A 7,214-nucleotide genomic window follows, 5' to 3' on the forward strand; every position below is an offset into this window, starting at 1 on the left:
TATTGGTTCAAAATCATGTACGGCGATGAAATCTACACGTGTTACTTGCTGCATTGATTCTTAATGATAAGGCAAGCTAATTATTATTCGAGCATGGAAATGGGAGAGGACAAAACAGAAATGACAATTAGCACTTCCTCAAGATCATTTTGGTTTAGGCAAGATGCATGGCGTATTTTTGTGATGAATAGAGCCTTTTGGCACATTTTTGCAACAGTGTTGAGTGCTCTTTGGTAGCGGTACAGGTTAGATGTATTTGTAGCATTCTTTGTCAAGATTTAACGATCATCGAACTTAAGCTCGAAAACGAGAGCATTGTTTTCGCCGATTCATAGTCTATTTTGTTCAACTTTTCTGAAAGAAGAATCACAAGGGTTCAGACAATTTTCATATGAGAGTTCGAATTTGGTCCTTTATTAATGTTACATTTTACAGGCATAAAATCCATGTTTAAACAGATATGATGATGATGAGTGTATTTACTTTGGTGCTCTCCGAACTGCATACAGCTACCACAGACGATGTGCCTTGAACATGAGCGGACCACCAGTTTGTGTGGTTTGATGTATTCCACCTGAGCTTTCTGCAAGTGTTTCTGCCTTGCGTTTCAAGAGAATAACATAAAGTAGAGGAGTCTGCAGTTCGGCCCATACAGATGCGCATGGTAGGAAACAAAAGATATAGTGGGCCAATTTGGTTGGGGTACAAATTCGCCTGGACGTGCCAAAACAAGGGACCTCCTATATGACGCTAAGTGCGTCTAAATGCCCAGCAAACCCAACAAGGACGCGACTGGTCTGGCACATTGATGCTGGGATTGTAGCGACTCGAACGATCTTAGCAGACGATATTTTTTGGACTTCGCTACGTCAGATGTCTGACCATGACAAATCGAACGTTTCTCATGTCAATTATAGTCTCTACTATTATTAAACAATCAAACATTATCTTTCTTAAGCGCATCCCGTTTAACGTACACACAACAATTGAAGCAATTAGAGTCTCACGATTAAGCCCACTCATTTAGATCTAACCGTTAAAATAACAATAACCCTCATCAAAAGTGCATTTAGCAATTTGAGGAGGCGGACGAAAACTCTGTCATCCAATGATGGGATGAAAAAAAGGTTAGTTACGTACCCACTTAATGCCACCGCGTAATTAGCGCTCACATCCCATGGTGAGAGGCCGTACGCTCAGGGACCCAGCCCCATTGTGCGCTCACCTGAGCCCATCCGCCGCTGGCCACCTGGGAGAGGAGCTTCCGCTTGACCGCCTGCGTCCCAGAGCCGGAGCCCGCTGGATCTCCTCGCCTCACCGCCGTCCCGCGCGCCACCGGCGAGCACGCCGGCGAGCGTCGTCGCCCTTCCGCCACCGGCGTAGGTGATCCATGGCTCGCGGACGGATCAGGAGCGCCGCCTGGCGTGTACGACTAGGCTGATGAGGGACTGAGCCAAGCAGCGGATTCAGGTTATGAGGGCCGGTGGGCTGCAGGAGCAGGGGAGGGCAGGACGGCCGGCAGCGCCGCTTGTTCGGGAATGCTTTGATCTGGTGATGCTAGAGCACATGCACATGGGGGACAGGCCGCAGACCACCACCGCCTTGTGATTGAGTGCATCAATGGGAGGATGGCCCATGGAGGGTTGGTCATGGCACTCACAATGAATGCAAATCGCGGCAACGAACTCCTCTTGCAGCTTGGCACTCGACAGTGCCACCGCACAAAGCGTGGTTTTGAGGTACGCCCTGCCTTACCGCTGTTGTTGTTGCCTTTGTCGCACAAGGTAGAAAGCAAATTGACGTCATGAATTCGGCTGGTGCAAACTAATTCACGATAATTTTGTATTTCTGCAGTCGTTTTCAACTTCTATGTTGGAAACGATTTGAGGATTAATTGGAGGAATGTCTCAGAGTTGTTTTAGAATCTTGAAAGGATCAAGAGCGGATGGTCACAGGTAATGCATCATTTGCTCTTTGTTAGTTTGCTGAACACGTGCAGCCAGAAAGTCGATCTGACTATGAGAGTGTAGTTCCATGCATCTTAAATGCAGTTGAAGACCCATCAGATGGAGTTAAGGTAAAATAAGGAGAGACTTTGGATATAAATATTGGTTAACTTTGCATGACAACTCCGTGGTAATTATGAAATGCAAATAATCAATATGATTTTGTAGGAGATATCATATTATGCATTGGTGATTTTCTGTGAAGAAATGGGTGAAGATATCCTACCATATCTGGAACTCGGATAGGCAGATTACTTATGTCTTTGCAGGTTCAGACCTCGAAATTCCGTTGAGAGTGATGCAGGGCAGCCTGATAAGGAAGAAAATATTAGAAATGAAATGCCATGGCAGCCATAGTGAGGTATTTTTCTTTCATGTCCTTCCAATTTAGTATATTCTCATTTGGACTGTAGATGGTAATTGTATTGTGATGTAGTCATATTAGTTATCGATAAATCACGAGTGGACATGCAGCCACGCGAGGTTGGTATCCTGCCCGTCCATTCCCATGTGATTCGTGCAGTTCGAATACATCAAGCGTGTATAATGAATTCCAAGAAGCGTATACAACTTGTATGGCTTGAGTATTACATCTGACGTCGGCAGCAGACGGCCCACAATGCAGCCTCACGCATGATTTTAATCATCCTGGATTCCTTCATTGCCTGCCATGCATTTACAACTTGGCAGCTGGCAGCCATTTAAAGGAGTGTCAGTAGTATGTGGGAAATTTATGGCAGTTGGCGTGTGCCCCGCACGCCTTATTTATCTGCTTGCTGATGTTTTGTGTGTGTAGTCAGTCTTTGCAGGAGATTAGCATGGTTAGATATTGCCAGGAACCTTGATTAATTTGTAATGCCGAAGTTGATATTGAACACACCCACTTTATTTATTGCTTAGACGAATCATAACACAAAGATGTTTGCACGGTAGGTGAACCAGGTACTAGCACATACTTCCTCCGTCCGGAAATACTTGTCATCAAAATGGATAAAAAGGGATGTATCTAGGACGCGGAGTTTTGGCTCCCGGGCTCATCTGCACCCACGCTCAGCAAAAAATTCAAAAAAAAATACTAAAAAATTCAAAAAATTCCAATTTTTTTGTGGTGGTAGATAATTTGACGCGTGAGGTGCGCCCCAAAATTCAACTCATTTGAGCAACTGAGCAGCTCTCGGCAAAAAAGACAAAATCAGGGTCTGTAAAAATGTATACTGTTCACGCACTGTTTTGACCCGATTTGTCTTTTTTGCCGAGAGCTACTTAGATGTCCAAATAAGTTGAATTTTGGGGCGCACGTCATGCGTCAAATTATCTACCACCACAAAAAGAAATGGAATTTTTTGAATTTTTCTAGTATTTGTTTTGAATTTTTTGCTGAGCGGGAGCAGATGAGCCCGGGCTCCAGGATGAATTATCGATGTATCTAGATGTATTTTAGTTCTAGATATATCTTTATTTATCCATTTTAATGACAAGTATTTTCGGACGAAGGGAGTACTAGCTAGTACATTGAGGAGCTTGATGGAAAACTAATTACTAGCTAATACATGGAGGAGCACGGTGAAATGAACATTACTGGATACTGATTGGCCGTCCGTCGATCTAAAAAAGGGTCACAGCTAAATGAACAAGGCCACGAGGATGGTTGCCCAGGGTTGAATTCAGTGATTGTGGAGCTTATCGAGGATTAGTGCAAAGAAGAAAACAAAAAGAAGTCTCATTGTTGCCTTCTTTATTTCCTCCATTTTCTTCCCAAGCAGATTTGTCGTCTAAATAGTGAAACCCTTTACTATGAAATACTCATCTTCCAAACATGTCTCAAGGAGAAAAATATTTGTGTGATTTAGTTGGATCGCCATACAAAGGAAGAAAACAAAGAGAAGTTGTTTTATTTCAGGGAACATTGATTTTATTGTAAAGGTGTTAGCACAAGTTCAGAACCAACCTCTGTTATCATAACAGGAGAGATGCAATTTTCATCTGGCAAAAAAAAACAGTTTTGGCAAACCTGCTATTGAATACAGGGTTGTCTGTGAACATGCATAGTAAGCGGTAATTGCCTTTGGCTCCTAGGTGCATATGCACCCATTGTCGAAATACACATTTCAAAAAGTTGAGAAATTCGGAACAAAAAACCCGCGTGTATATCCGGACATTTTATGTGCGTGCATGAGATTTCAGTGAAAAACGACGTTTTTTGTAGCTTGCATAAAAAAGATAATTTCGGATGCTTCATTCTAACTATTCACGAGGCATTTCTTTATCTTTTTTATACAAACCACAAAAAACGTCGTTTTTCACCGAAATCTTGTGAACACACATAAAATGTCCGGATATACACGTGGGATTTTTGTTCCGAATTTTTCAACTTTTTGAAATGTGTATTTCGACAATGGGTATATATGCACCTAGGAGCCAAAACACCGCTCTCGTAAGTAAGCAAGAACCTTTTTCTTAGTCAAGCAAGAACCTAGTAGCAAAAACTGGAGCAACAACCTTCACCATTATACAAACTGAATCCCATGAACTAGGTTGACCAAGGTTCCATAGTACAGGTTGGGTGAGTAATTTTTACTTATTAGGAGCAGGCCTCATTTACTAGCACCCGACCCAGGTCACGAATGTTAAATACACTGATGGGTAGCCTGCAGCTCTGCACCCTGACCATAAATATACCAGTCTCTCTCCACCAAATTCAATAATAGCTGGCCAACGTCTACTGTATTAATGTTGCGTATTCACTCACTTATCCCTTAGTATTTCCACAGTCCAGTCAAGCACTATATTAAGTGTGAATCGCATGGCAACAATCGTCGGTCAGGATAACATCCTCGCGTAGCATCATGTCCCAAAAATTCGCGTCCTATTAGTTATGTAGTATACGCAAAAACTGAAGGCTCGGTCTTCTTTTCTTTCTTATAGGCCTGAAAATTGGAGATTACTGTACTCATTAATTTCTTTACCACACCGTGATGTCTTGGTTACGAACATATGTATATCACTTATTCTTCAGCAGAATAGTATGTTATAATCAGTTTGGTACTACTATATACCAACAACGAGATAAACTTAAATTTTTATGCTATTGACTATATATTTAGAATGTGAAGGCAAGCAAGAGCAGATAGCAGTAGCCGTTCTTAAATGTGTAACCAGTCAGCCCTTCTTCAACCAAGGTAATCATTTGAACTGCAATATTTTCTGAATTTTAAATAAAAGGTGTATAGTTTCTTACAAACCAAGCATACCTTCTGTATCTTGATGTTCTTTCTTATATAGCATATCTAAATGTGAATGTTTATATACATGTGTGATGTTTCCAATATGAAGGCCAAATAAAAGGGAGGAGATAACAACCGGAGTCGGTTCCAATATGTGAACTTCCAAACATAGGTGAAGGGAGGAGATAACAACGTTGGCGTTGGCTATATTGGTTTGATGTTGTAGATTTATTAGTTGTCAATGATCACCCACACATAACAATCGGACTCGATTCCAATAGCAAGCGCACCTGAGCGTTGTCCGTCCACCTCCAGCAGTTTTTGCTTGTTTCACCTTAGCCTTCATAGTCCCTCAAGGAAATCATTACTGAACTTTGACAATGGCATCTTCTCACTTCTGCGAACGACACTTAATTTTCTCTTTGTAATAGTTCTTTACTAAATTTTGTTGATACATAAATGGTTCTTTACTGAACAATACTTGTATGTGTCTATGTATGGAGAATGGTGATGAAACTTTATAATGATCCATTGTCCAACAAGGGGGTTCTAATTTCTGATTGGATTACTATAACTATATGATTTGCAAAAAAAATCAAATGGTAGTATGTTTGACACATACTACAATGGGCCGAAGCCCGCCTGGATAATTTTTTTCACACACTGAAATTCGTTTACAGGAGAGTATAATCATTTGAGCACTATGCACTGACAAAGTGTGCATTTAGGTAAGAGATTATATAACTCATGCATGAACCTCATCACGAGGTCAGGGGGTCCAGCATTTTATTAAGAAGAGAGGGAAGATCCAGTTTATAAAGGAAGCCGGAAAAAACCTACCGTTTTCTGGTTAATTAGGAAAAAACGGAGTGGCAACCTAAAAACAGAAAAAGACAGTAAAGCTTGGGGTAAACATAGATGTGACATCATGGAGATTGTCAGAGCCAGACACAAGAACACCAAGGCCCAAGAATAGAGTATTATGCACTCTGTATGATTTTTTTTAAATCAAGAAATCTATCTGTATTTGATTATAATTTTTCATGTTTAATACGTGCGTTGCACGTGCATGCTAACTAGTTGTCCCAAGGATGACAACTGTCTTTAGCGAGCATGGCAAACCCATGCCATCTTTATTTTTTTGCCAGGATTTGCCATGCTTCCTAAATAAAATTGTCATTAGCAAGGCAACTATAATTACCATAAAAAACAATCGATTTTCCATGGTTGAAAATCTGAACATTACCTTTTTTTTTCTCTTTCTAGGGGTTCCTCTTCAGTCCTTTTTTCATTTGATTTTCCAAAAAAATGGTGAAATTATTTATCTTCAAAATTGATTTTTTTGGAAATTTTGGAATATTTCTAAGAAAGTCTGAAATATTTGCAAGCGCCACCGAAAAGGGGTTCCTACATCAATGATTAAAAACGGTCATTAGATCCCTGCAAAAAAAGAAGTTATTGGACTATTCACTTGAACTTTGAAATTTACGTCGGGCGGCACTTTTGTTGGCCAATTTAACAAACACTTCGATGCCATCAGATTAGTTGTCTGGCTTTGAATCTTGAACTCCAAGTCAAAGTGCCCTCTATGGTGTCCCTAGAGCGAATGATCGTTTGCTTTGGGAGGCTCATTCGAGCAAATGACGCCACATGATAGCGTCCCATAAAAAAACCTCCGAGGGAATGCGTTTAGAACTGTCATGTTGTAAATTGTAATAGAGAGATTTACCATGTTAAATAGTAATTTCATGCCATAGCAAAAAGAATTCGTATACGTTTCAGGGATTTTCCATTCTACAGCAGATAAAATTGACATGTTTTCAAGGATTTGCCATGCTGCGGCTGAGAGAATTGAGAGGATAAGAAAACTGTAAGTTGCCGCCATACATGATTTCAATAATTGACATGCTCCACCATAGAGAGCCAATGGTACAGAGAGGGTCTTTCACTTGTGAATAGTGCATAAAAGCGAACGTTTGCGCCA

Source organism: Triticum dicoccoides, chromosome 3B (genome assembly GCF_002162155.2).
Source record: "Triticum dicoccoides isolate Atlit2015 ecotype Zavitan chromosome 3B, WEW_v2.0, whole genome shotgun sequence".
NCBI classification, from domain to species: domain Eukaryota; kingdom Viridiplantae; phylum Streptophyta; class Magnoliopsida; order Poales; family Poaceae; genus Triticum; species Triticum dicoccoides.